Genomic DNA, 14,260 nt, shown 5'->3' on the forward strand with positions numbered 1-14,260 from the left:
CAATCTCAACTGACTCGAAGTCAGTGTCATAATATGTACCACTCTCACTGGTCCTAGACCAGTACTGCACTGACACAATGTTAGTCTCAGAGTATGTACCACTGGTCCCAGACTAGTCTCAACCAACCCGAAGTCAGCGTCATAGTAGGTACCACTCCTACCACTGGTCCCAGACCAGTATCGCAATCTCAGAGAGTGTACCACTAGTCCTAGACCAGTCTCAACCGACCTGAAGTCAGAGTCATAGTATGTACCACTCTCACTGGTCCCAGACTAGTGCTGCACTGACACAAAGTCAGTCTCAGAGTATGTACCACTGGTCCCAGACCAGTCTCAACCGACCCGAAGTCAGCGTCATAGTATGGTACAACTCCTACCACTGGTCCCAGACCAGTATCATTGATCCCAGATCAATGGAGGTCATCCTAGCATAGGGAGTACGGTAGATACAACGATGCATCCATCAGTACTACTATGGTCCCTAACTTCATTTCCCTGCTCATTGATCAGATGAGAGGTATTTCCCATGAGTCCCAGACTGCATGGGTAGGATGCCTCGACAGGAGAACTAATCAATCCTGTCCTCATAGGATAACACACCAATCCTGCTACAATCACCATGGAGAACACATCAATCCAGGCCTAACAGGAGAACACATCAATCCTGCTACAATCGCCTGGGAGAACACATCAATCCAGGCCTCATAGGAGAACACATCAATCCTGCTACAATCACCATGGAGAACACATCAATCCAGGATTCCATGGAGAACACATCAATTCAGGCCTCACAGGAGAACACATCAATCCTGCTACAATCGCCATGGAGAACACATCAATCCTACTACACAGGAGAGCGAATCATCCTGTTCCACAAGAGAGCGAATCATCTTGTTTCAGTGCACACCACGAGGGGAGGGTTAGTCACCCTGTGGTCGTATGTTGCTCCAGTAAGAACCGCAAGCCTCAGAGCTCCCAGAGTTCAATGTATGCAACATGCAAGACCCTTATACAAGGGTTTCTTGACGACTACAAGTCATTCAGGAAAATCATAAATTTGATCTTTCCCTCGGGGCTTTAGCGACCTGTACATAATCTCAGTGCGATGGAGCCTCCTTGCTCATCGACTTACCATATCCTAGATAAGTTAGTATCTGATGTCTATCAGTTGGAGCAATTGTCGAATATGGGATTCCTCAATAATCGAATCCCACCTCTGGTTGTTACAGAGGATCACAGTGGTATTCATCATGTGTACTCACTGAAGAGTTTCCACAGCCAGACAACTTCATACGAGGTCATACTCCTAGATATGTATCTGGTCTCGACGGTACTTATAACAACCGATTTCTGCTTCCTGCTCATCCATGATATCGAAGCAGAATCCAAAGAGAACCAGCACTGATAAGTGCTCTAGTGATCCTCCACACTACCTGCCCAATCAGCATTTGAATAATCATGCAGTTTCATATTTCCAGCAGTGTATCTCAATTCATGAGAGATGGTGTCCTGAAGACATTTCAAAAGATTCTTGGCATCAATCTAGTGAGGCTCAACCAAGTATGAGCTCCCCGTGCTAACTGCAAAACATATGTCTGGATGGAAGTTCATCAAGAACATCAATGCGAATGAGTTTTAGAAACTCAGAGGCATTTCCCAAATCAAGTCCGACATCACTACCATATAACCTCTGAAAGTTAAGATCCTTGAGGTAGTCACAGGGTAGCAGTTTATCTTTCCATATTCGGAATCCAACTCGTTCTGTCTTCTACAAATGAGAGGCTCTGCACCTATCAAACATAGGTGTCGGTCTGAGAGGTTTGTCATCCACAACCTTCGGATGGTTTGGATAGATTTAACTCCCAATGAATCTTAGCTTCATTAGAGAGCTGTTGATCCTCTCATACTATGCTCGGGGTATCTTGCTTCAAGCCATAGAGGGCTTTCTTCCACCTATATACATGAGATTCTTGTTCATGAATTTCAAACTCCACGGGTTGTTCCAAACCTGTGGACCTGCTACATGAGGGGGAATGGTCCCCTTGTAAGATTTTCCTTCGGTACATCTTAGACATGTACCTTCATGCTCCTTTTGAATTCAGGCATCTCTGTCACCATCTGACTCACAGATCTCCAGTGCTGTGTTAGTGGACATGGTCCCCAGTGGACTTCCTGCAACTTGATACAACCTTGAACTCAAAAATCTTTGAAAATTCAATTTTCAAACATGTACCTTTCCATTGACGAATGCCTACCATAAAACCTTTGACTTCCATTCCCTTTTCGGGATAGGTGGCATCGGCTCCAAGTGTAATCCCATGATTGTTTCCATCTCTACCAAATTAGAGAGTGCACCCTTCTATTCGATGAAGTGCCTTGAAGCACTACAATCAATATGCCAGATTCCCAAAGAATCTAAAGGAGAGGGCCAACACAAGATAACACTTCTTTATTAGAAACAATATTTGATTCTTCTTACCTGGGGTTCCTTGCTTCCTTGAAGAGTCGGTCGTGTCTTTGATGACCTGCATCTCTGTCATTCGGACACTCCTTCGCATAAGGGCCGAACTCATAACCAAGACATCTACCTTTCCTCTTTTCACCCTTAGATCCAAACTTCCCAATGAAGTGATCTTCAGGTATGCCTTCAGAAGTTCTGCAGCGCCATTATGATAATATGCTCTGCTTCGACTTCACCCTAAGTGAATTGTGAAGAACCCATTGATCCTTTTGTCTTGTCCCAATTGTCATTGGTGATTTCTCTTTCACTCTTGCTTGGGCATTGTCTTCACCTCAGCTTTAATACCATGTTAATTTTAGGTATGTTTTATGCTAGAGCAATTTATTTAATTTCCTTTTCATATTAGCAATCACATCAGCATAATGTAAACTGCAAGTAGAACATGAATATAAATCACAGAAGGCAAGCCAAGATAAGAGGAAACAAGATGTGGCGCTAGCCAGGGACAAACCCCACAATGTGTGTGGAAACCCTTGATCAATTCTTCTTTTATGTTCTTCAAAGTTCAACAGAGAAAGAGAGAGAGAGAGAGAGAGAGACATTTACAACAGAAGTCAACACTTTGACTTATCTAGATCTAGCATAGATCATTTTGTATAACGATGAGATCAGTTGAAGACATTCTGCTTCCACTGATTCTCCAAGGTGACTCCTTCACCTATCATCGTGGTGCATCTCGTCCATTTGGTGCACCTTACCGTGTAGCACCATCATGCTGCATCATGCATCATCATGCTGCTCATGATCTCATAATGTTGTCTATGTTTATCATGCTGCACATGTATCTTATGATGTTGTCCATGTTCACCATGCTGCCCATGTATCTCATGATGTTGTCCATGTTCTACATGTTGCCCATATATCTCATGATGCTGTCCATGTTCTACATGCTGCCCATATATCTCATGATGTTGTCCATGTTCTCATGCTGCCCATGTATCTCATGATGCCGTCCATGTTCTACATGCTCATGAATATGCTGACACAATTCTACTGAAGATTGTTACAGTCATAACATTGACTGCTATATCAACATTGTTGCCCTTCAAAGATGACAGCGTATATGTTCTGGCACCTTTATATTTGACTGCGGCTCCCATCAACATTGCTGCCCCTGACTGCATTATATATGTCCAGATCACACATCAATACAATGTCCTTATCTCTATGCCACCGAAGTTTATATGCATCACTACTGTTCATTATATTAGGGCTGTGTATGATTCATAATGAACAGCGTATTTGTGCCTTCATGAACAGTGTATATGATCCATAATGATCAGCGTATATGCCCAGCATGTATTTGCCCAGCGTGTATTCATATATGCATGTATTATATGCATTTTGGACAGTGTATAGAATCTAGCATTCTATAACACATCATAGCGTTCATATTACAGCGACTACCTCCATATTACTGTGACTACCTTCATATCTGCGGTTATCCTTCATATTACTTGAAGGAGTCTCCATAAACAATGTTTCATTGACTACGTTGAAGGAGTCTCTACTAACAGCATGGATTAAGGCCTGCGTGCCTGCGTATAGGACTTCTGGACATCTACGTGGATCATCCTCATTGCCTGCATGGATATGCCTAATATGCCTGTGTGGATATGCCCTCATCTGCTGCGTGGATATCCTCATATGCCTGCGTGCATATGCCCTCATCTGCTGCATGGATATCCTCATATGCCTGCGTGCATATGCCTCATCTGCTACGTGGATAAGGTCTTCATTTAAGCGTAATTTAGTAGGGCTTCTTTCAACTACGGCTTCACCATATATCTTCCTGAACATCGTATATAGATTAACAACGAATCATTTGCGAGCAGATAGATGTCTTTTTGACCTGCGTAGGATTAGGGCATCATTTGCAGCTAGGGCTCCAACGTATTCTTAGTGATTCTCCTTCTCCAAAAACCCAAGACGTGGAGAGGAGATCACCTTGAAAGTGTATCTAAATGACATCAAATCCTCTTATATTTATACCAAAATGTATAGGTTGAATAGACATGATGTTTGGGCTTCTCGAGTCTACATAAGTTGCTGGTCGGCTAGATAATAAATCCATAATCCAAATAAATTCATATCTCCATAAATACTTATCGGAATTGGATGATCTTTAGACCAATCCTACACCTCTTGACGAGAGGGATCCAATAAAAATATCAGCTGCCATAAATAAGCTGACCCAAATGGAGTTTGGCCCTAGTTTTCAATTTAACGCCCCTTCCATTTATTGAAGTGTTATTTCTCTACATGATTTTTGTCGTTTATGAATGAATGTGAATATTGTTGAAGTTAATTGAAGTAAACTGTAATTGAAGTTAAGTTTTGAAGTGGCTATTGTACCGAAATTTGATTGATCAGTAATTTCGCAAGTATAAGATATCGATCTCTCTAACAGGGTACATAGGCTAGAGGCATAGTACGAGCATTAGTAAAGTCGAATTGCTTTCTCCATTGAGGAGAAAGCGCACCGGTTCCGTACACCTCAGGGTACTCAGGAAGCTCATATCTCGGAGGTGCGCCTTGGAGGCATGACAACCACATTTTGATTCTAGACATCAGCTTGTCTGAGGGAAACCTCACCATGTTTTGAGGCTTATACCATGTCTTCGGGAGGTATATTGAGTCACTTAATCCTATAAGGCTTCATCCTTTGGGGGACTACCCTCTATCTTCGATGGTTTTGTTTACAATTTGGCATACCTTGCTTATTGTCTTAGTCCTCTTTACCTTGTGGATGAAAAGTGACTTTCTTGTAATTTTTCTAGGCCAAGGAATTGGTGTTGCGTTTGCCTCTACTTGAGCCAAACCAAAAATATTAGTGGAGGTATATAGCTTTCTTGGACAATTAGATTACCATGTTTGAATTTTTATCATACAATAGTGTTGGAATAAATTCAAAATTAAGTCAACTTATTATTTTATTTTCCATACATGACATTTATCTGTGATATTTAGTTATTTTTTCTTTGTTTATTATGTATATGTTCATCATCAAATAAATGCCAAAACAACGCAGATCGCAACCATAAGAGAGAGACACCAGAAATATGTTCCAAGCCATGGAAAAAACCCTCCACAAGGGGAAAACCCATGAGAAATTCTTCTTATAGAATCAAATCAAAGGAGACTTCCAAGACCAAACCATACACCTTTGCTTCCATCAATCAATCACCCAGACTTCCTCCACAAGTTCTCCAAGGATAGGGAAATTAGGGCTCTTCAAAAGAACGAGTTGTAGTACTTCCTTAACCTCAAACTTGAGGTAACCATGGATACTGCATATGTAGAGCAAAACCTACGTCCTTTACAAACCTTTTTGCACCTTCGCACCTCCTTCTAGTCGCAGACCCAAACTCTTTCTTATGCGGGTTTCTTGTCTGCTTAATGAAGGTGAAATTGGTAGCTTTATATAGTCTTTACATGAGGCCTTTGAGCCCTCATAAGGTTGAATAATACAATTATGAAGTTTGACACTAGCTACATTTGAACACTCCCCTCTTAACTTTTGACCTTTAGGTTATATTCTCATGTTGCTACCTATCAGTCCCAACATGATCACCTCTTGACTTTACAATTGCCATGTACTAGATGGTGACTTTTCTTCAACAATCCATTTACTCGGTTGAACCTGCTCAACTGCCATTTTGTGTACCTGCAACATCTTTTCAAGTCTAATAACCAAAAACAGAAATAGAAAACTTACCTCATGATGAACATCTTCAGCATCCATCCCACATAAGTCTTCCTTCATATATCCCAGCGTCCAAGGATTCAACTTGATTATCAAGTTATCATTCTCTTCCATCATGCTTATCATTACCAAGTATAAGGACTGCCTTGCTTATTCATCCTTCTAATTCCGCTTTTTTCATTATGTACCTTTTTGGCTTTCACTGTAGTACACTGCCTCATCCAATATAGACTGGATGCCTTTCTTCTTACTGATGGAAGATTACAATGTTTTCCTTTAATGTTGCTTACGATGCAATACCTTCTTATCTGCCTTCAAAATTGAAACTTCTTAAGCTTTTACTACAAGAGATATCCTGAAGCCATGTGTTGGAGATATTGAGCCTCTGATTAGGGTACTCCGAAACACTAAAATATACTAGATGTTGCTCAGAATTTGGGATTCACATGGAGAAGAGACAATTGATATATACCGATCAAGAAGTGCTGCTCAAGATGCGAGCCTTCCAAAACAAAGTATATCCTTGACAAACAATGATGGGATTTTTGTCACTGAATGTGCTTAGAACGATGCAAAGAAATACTCATCTTCTTTTATGTGACAATGCACAAGATTGCCTCCTTTATTAGTTAGTGCTACTTCTTATTACAAGAAAGCTTAAAATAATTTTAACTTAGATGTCTGAGGCTAGAGTCTCCTTATATCACAAAAGTCGGCTTCCTTACGACCACTGGGAAGATCTCCACAGGTCAGCGCCTTGCCTGATGATCAAGCTTGCTTACTATACTCATAGATTACAAAACTACATTCTAGCTACAATTCTTTGCCTCGAATACGACTAAAAAACATGTATAGAACTACTTGTGATATTTTTCAAGCATGACTTGAGGAAAATACTATTTCGATAATTCTTTTATGGATGGCAAGCTTCAAATTATTCGATCTTCAGATTCTTTTAATGAATAGGCCTGGAAAGGATCTCCGCCCTTTCATGTTGTGACTATAGCTATATCTAAGCTTGTCACACTGTACTTATGCCCAAAGATATGGTGGGGGTCTTGGCTCCTTTTACAATGACACTATAGCTTTACATTAGGCTCCTTCCTGGGTACACATACGCCTAGAGCCTTTCAAAGGAAAACTCGATTCTTCTTTTCGAAGCTATTTTAATGACATTGGAGATCTAGACTCTTCGCTAGCTCAAAAGAATCATAACTATATGCTCAGTGGAGTTTCAGATCTAAGGGGGCACAAATATTCTTAATAATAATTTCAGACCTTAAATAAAGTTCCTAGAACTTCGATCCTTATGATGAGGGACTCATTCTTCTCTTAGCTTGACGGTTAGCCCTTTAGAGAACAGAGCCTCACCTTACCTTGTGAAGCTTGCGGTCTTATTTTTGTGGATAGGACTAACAAACGTGCTTAGAGCTTCGATCTTTTCTTCCATGAATTTGGTCTTGAAAGGGCTGCTTCCTTATATATTTGGTCCTCTTAAATGATCTCAAAACCTCTGCTCTTTTCTCGTTTTAGATCTGCAACCTTAACTTAGTGACTATGACTTCTAAATGTGCTCAAAATTGTAAAACTTCTTTTTCCGGAGGCTCGATCTTAGGAGATCTTCTTATTGACACCTTGAAGCCTTGATGTGATCCTCTATTTGCCCTTAAGTCGACAAACCAAGCTCTGATACCATGTTGGAAAAAATTCAAAATTAGGGCAATGTATTATTTCATTTTCCATACATGACATTTATCTGTGATATTTAGTTCTTTCTTTGTTTATTATGTTTATGTTCATCATCAAATAAATGGAAAAACAATGCAGATCACAACCATAAAAGAGAGACACCAGAAATAGGCTCCAAACCAGGGCAAAACCCCTCAACAAGGGGAATACCCACGAGAAATTCTTATAGAATCAAATGAAAGGAGAGTTCCAAGACCAAACCCTAGACCTTTGCTTCCATCAATCTATCAACCAAACTTCCTCAAGTTCTCCAAGGACAACGAAATTAGGGCTCTTCAAAAGAACGAGTTGTAGTACTTCCTTAACCTCAAACCTAATGTAACTAACCCTAGCTACTACATTTATAGAGCAAAACCTACCTCCTTCGTAGTCCTTTTTCCACCTTCACACCTTCTAGCCGCAGACCCAAACTCTTTCTTATGCGAGTTTCTTGTTTCCTAATGAAGGTCAAATTGGTAGCTTTATATAGCCTTTACATGAGGCCTTTGAGCCCTCATAAGGTCGACTTCTTAACTTGTTGGCCAACTTGATTTATTAGAGCATCTAGATATTTCTAATATACAAAATACAATTTTCTTCTCTTGATACTTGAGCCCTCCAAGGGAATCTACATCATGACCTTGACTCTTTGACCTTTTCTTCATAACCCCTAGAGGACTCAATGGGCGCTTTGACCTAGGACAAATAACCATGGGCAAGAAACCCATTTATAAATAAATATTTTTTTCTTTTACAAAAATATATATTTTTTTTTCTTTCTTTTGACAAGTACAAAGATTACATCGAGTCATGATACAATTATGAAGATCGACACTAGTTACATTTCAACAAATAGTAGTCTCCCACTTCTGAATCGTTCATGGCAATGGCGAGAACTAGTCTTTTCCATTTTTTTCTTTTTGCTTATCTCTCTATATTTTCTCGTTTTGTCAACTCTACTTTTGATCACCTCGCTAGTGATTGATTCCCTCTAAATCATTGTCATGAGTGGGCCCAACTTGAGATACTTCTTCCTAGATGGTTCTAGTCACCATGCTCCTTCCTCCTTGATACTTGGAACGTTGGTTTTGGTTGTTGCATCTTGTAGACTACAACTATGGGATTGCTTAATCATTTATCCAACACATCCTTCTTCTAATCTTTTGCTTCTTGACTTAACTAGTACCACCCTAGTGTCGTAACCAATTTTCTGTCTTTCTATATCTACCCTTTTCTATTGTTTTCATTTTTCTTTTCTCATTCTCTCAACATCTACCTACTCATGTTAGATATTTTTGTTTTCACTAGTATGTCACTACTTCATCACAACTCACACCTTTGCTTGTTTTGCGATAGCATTGCCTCATGTAGCCTTTGCTTTTGCCTCTCAAAAGTCACTTCTTCTCATGCTAGAGCTACCATGGTGATCATATCCAAATCCTGCCTTCATTGATGCTTCACCACTCTTCATATCTCCTGCACCCTAGGTAGCTACAACTGGGCATAGCTATCTTGTAGTTTCATAGCTATTTCATGAAATTTTCCACTTTAGATGACCTTTATTTCCATTTATTTCACCATTGACGAGGTTTCTTGGATGATTATGAGGATATATTCTTACCTTGAAAACATCCTTGAACAAGCTCCAACATCAAGACAATTTTTTTTGTTTTTTTTTGTTTTTTGTTTTTCTTGTTCTTTATTGTTTTGTCTTCAGTGAATTATAAGTATCATAATTCTAACTATTCTACCTTTGTTTTTTGCATTTCTTTTATGCTTCCTCCTTAACACTACTCTTATCGAGCTTGTTAGCATTGTCCCCATTTTATGTATTCAACACGTTTTGGCTTGGGACAATGGGAGATGATTCTATGATTGTTCATGTGGTATCACATTTCATGGGTCAATTTCATAGTTGACATGGTAGTACACATATGCAACGACGTTGGTCACATCATTGAAGGCCCATTTAGGAAAATTTTGCATGCATGGGCATCCTCTTGATATTCCATGTTGAATATCCTTGAATGATCTCCTGTTTCATCATCTTTCTAGCTATTTTGCATTGGAATAGAGCTCCAAACCCTTTGCGGACACATCTACTTGCTATATGCGAACATGTGGCTTCATTATTTTTGACTTGGAGAGGGTCATTTCATAATTTTTGGAGGTCACTTGCATGATTTTTAGGATATATTCTTACGTTTGACACCTCTCCATGGACTTATAGGATCTTTCAACATATTTGGCCCTTTTCAATTAACGCGCATGGACCTCCCACCATCAAGACCTCAGGCTTACACGCTCAAATGTGCTCGAGTTAGGCCGAGTCAATTTTGGTGGAACGAATTGAATGACATGAATAGTGCCCATGATTATTTCAGTGGAATGACTTTGATGAGACGGGCACACGAAGAGTGTGCCTAGTCGAAGATGTGCCTAACCGAAGGCATGCGTAGTCGAAGAGAAGGTGTGCCCAGCTGAGACGCATCCATTCGATTTGCGAAGGCACACGACCAAGGATCAACGTCAAGAGGAGTATATTGTAGAGAAGAATGGAGGGTTCATAGCAGCATCCACGTATGGGTGGATTCTTATCGGAGACGAAGAGAGATGGCCTTGTGATGTGGAAAGGGACGTCGTATGACTTCCCCACACCGCCATCTTTTTTAAATCTCATGAATGAGATGGTTACTGTCACTTGCTTGAGATGGTGAGACCCCTGGGAGCTTGAGAATGCCATTGAATGGCGCCTGATGATGAGCATAGTCAAAGGTAATATTGTGCGACATTGAAGATGTGAAAATGGTTGCACATGCTTGGATGCATGTGTTCTTATGGAGTTGATGCTAAAGTCAGATTAGCTACCTGATTAGTCAATTGCACGAGGGGATCAAACACATGTCATTCTTACAGGTTGCGATACATGCATAAACATCAGATATATGTCAGAGACGAGATTCTTTTGTATTGATGAAGACAGTTGATGCGAAGGTTGTTCATGATGAGGACAGTCTTTAGGATTTGGTTAAGAAGTTTTTCGAGGGGTGTGTTGTCGAGGACGACAACCATTTTGACGTGGGGGAGGATGTCAAGCCCTTAGGCCAGGCACCCAAGCACGCCTGAGTTAGGTTGAGTCGAGTTTGGTGGAATGACTTGGTTGGCATGAAGGGCGTGCCAGAGATGGGTTCAATGGAAAGACTTTGGTGAGATGAGTGCATGAAGAACGCACCTAAGATGAGTTTGATGAAATGATTGGAACAATTTTGAGAGTCGACACGACGAGGGTGCCTAGCCGAGGCGCACTTGATCGAAGACAAGGCACGCCCAGCTAAGATGCACCCGACCAAAGACAAGGCATGCCGAGCTGAGACGTGCCTACCGGAGTTGTAAAGGTACATGACTGAGGATGACACGTGAAGGCACACGACCGCAGAGAATTGAAGGAAAGTTTGTATGCAAGAAATAGTGTGAGATCATTTGGAGTTTATGGTCAGCTCAAAAAAAGGAAGGTTGGCTCGAACTTCCAACCGACATATCCCTTGGAAGGGACACGACTATTCATGGAGGGTGACTCATATATATAGGATGATAGGGGAGGAGTTAGAACATCAATCAACCGAAGATCACCAACCTGTCATCACAAGAAAAGGAGACAACGAAGGAACAAGAGAGTTGGGCCTCACGAAGGAGCTTGCTTTCTAAAGCAAGTTACAGAAGGAAGTTGTGCAAGCTTGTGGAACGTAGTATTGCTACAAGTGGTACACCGTGGGGTATTTTTGTATTAAGGTTGTGCGTAGGTTGAAGGGCCGCAACTTGGATATTTATTAGGTTTGGTAGTGGGTTGATAGTTGAAGGGTTGTAACTCAGTTATTGTATATTTGTATATGTGAAGGGTTGTGGCAACGAACTGTTTGGAGTTCCTCCCAACCGAACTGAAGTTCATTATAAACCGAAGTTTTGTGTATTGAAGTGTTATAGTCGAAGAGCAACTGGGAAATTGTTTTGGGAGTTCCCCCTCTCGTTTATTGAAGTGTTATTTATGTACATGATTTGTGTTGTTTATGAATGAATGCGATTATAACTGAACTTAAGTTAATTCAAGTAAACTGTCATTGAAGTTAAACTTTGAAGTGGCTATTGCAGTGAGATTTGATTGAACACCAATTTCACAAGTATAAGATATTAGTCTCGGTATAGGGTACATCGGCTAGCCTCTAGAGGCATAGTACAAGCATTAGTAAACTCAAGTTGGTTTCACCATTGGGGAGAAAGCACGCTAGTGCTGCACACCTCAGGGGACTTGGGAACCTCATAGCTTAGAGGTGAGCCCTGGTGGCATGACACCCAAATTTTGAGACTACACATTGGCTTACCTGAGGGAAGTTATTTATAGGAGGGAAACCTCACCATGGTTTGAGGTTTATACCATGCCTTCGGGAGGGCTCTTGAGCCTCTTGATCCTAAAAGATTTCATCCTTTGTGGGACGACCCTCTATCTTCAATTTTTTTGTTTACATTTGGCATACCTTGCTTATTGTCTTAGTTTCCTTTACCTTGTGGATGACAAGTGACTTTCTTGTAAATTTTCTAAGCTAAAGAGTTGGTGTTGCCTTTGCCTCTACTTGAGGTGACCCAAAAATATTATCAGTGGATGTATAAAGCTTGCTTGGACAATGACATTACCGTGTTTGAATTTTTAGCATGCAATAGTAGTCTCCACTTTGTGGATCATTCATTCCAATGGTCGGAATTAGTCTTTTCAATTTTTTTCTTTTTGCCTCTCTCTCTCTCTATTTTATCGTTTTTTCAACTCTATTTTTGGTCACCTCACTAGTGATTGATTCCCTCTAAGTCATCGTCATGAGTAGGGCCCAACTTGAGATCTTCCTCGATGGTTCTAGTCAACATGCTCCTTCCTCCTTATTACTTCCTTGGAACATTGGTTTTGGTTGTTGCGTCTTATAGACTGCAACTATGGGATTTATTAATCATTTATCCAACACATCCTTCCTCTAATTAATATAATGACTTGCATCCTTAACCCAATTTACAATATTGCAAGTGTTTGTTTAGGCCCAACCCAGATGTTTTGACATGCATGATATAAATTCTACATGCATTTTTGCAAATATAAAGAGTGCATCTACACTTTTTCACTTTCCTAATCGCTGATAATTAATGCAAGCATTCATCACTTAAGAGACACTTATTTTTTGGTCAAATTGACTCTGGAAAAACCATAGAGCCTCTTGGGGAAAACCAGTGTTCAAAGGAGGATTTTATTGTATTTTAAAGAAATAATTACACAACGGAAATAAACAACTTATCTCCCTTTTGTTTTCTTCTCAAAGGTTCATGTCACTATAATTTATGGCCTGATGTTTTCTTCTCACAGTGCTCTCATTTCAGTGAAGAAGTCAACCTGCTATCAGCTCACAGTACACAGGTATTTGTATTTCTGAATAGGCTCCTCTTCACTTAGAAACTCAGTCTGTTTGCATGGCTTTCACACAGGCTATTAGGTGGTTGTTCTCACACAAATACTGAGCTAAAACGCACTTAGAAGCAACACACAAAAGCCTCGTCGAGTTTTGCGCTGACAGTCCCAAAATTTTCGGGATATTAAGAGTCTCAAAATTTTTGGGAGCTTGAGATTTATGCTGCCCAAGACCGAAATTCTCGGCCTCTTATCTGCTCACAAATGGGTGAGAGGAATAAAGTTTGTATGCTACCTCCAGCTCAGAAATTAATTTGACCTAGGTGTTGAAGATTAAGAAGTTGCTCCCTAGATATTCGAGCCTCCACCAAGGCTTAAGCTCTCCTCTTGAGATTTGAATCACAACTAAATTCTTTCTTGTTCTCTTTGTTGTTCAATTTCCTTCACACAAAGCCCTTCCCCCTTTTCTCCTTTCTACTCCACAGTCTCTTCTGAATGCTCCCTCAAGTGTGTAGTGAAGAATGAACTTCCCTTTTCCTCTTTTTTCTCCTTGGAAAAGGTTGAATCCCTAAACCCCAATGGTTGAGATTTCATCCTCAAATCTCAATATGTGTGGTTGAGATCATTTCTCCCAAATGACCCCTCGCATAGATTGATCACATCACTTAAAAGTCTCCTAGTACTTTTTAAAGTTGTGTACCTTTATAATTTCTCTCATAAAGTGATTTTTCTGCTCACTTTAATATTAGAAAAGTACACTTAGTACTTCTAACATAAAGTCACTTTATAAACTACAAGTGACTTTAACGTTAGAAAAATTACATGGTACAACACTTCTAAGTAATTTTTCCCACCATGACATTAA

This window comes from Pinus tabuliformis, chromosome 2_2, assembly GCF_031772625.1.
Source record: "Pinus tabuliformis cultivar Carrire ecotype Pingquan chromosome 2_2, CPIR1, whole genome shotgun sequence".
In the NCBI taxonomy this organism is placed as follows: domain Eukaryota; kingdom Viridiplantae; phylum Streptophyta; class Pinopsida; order Pinales; family Pinaceae; genus Pinus; species Pinus tabuliformis.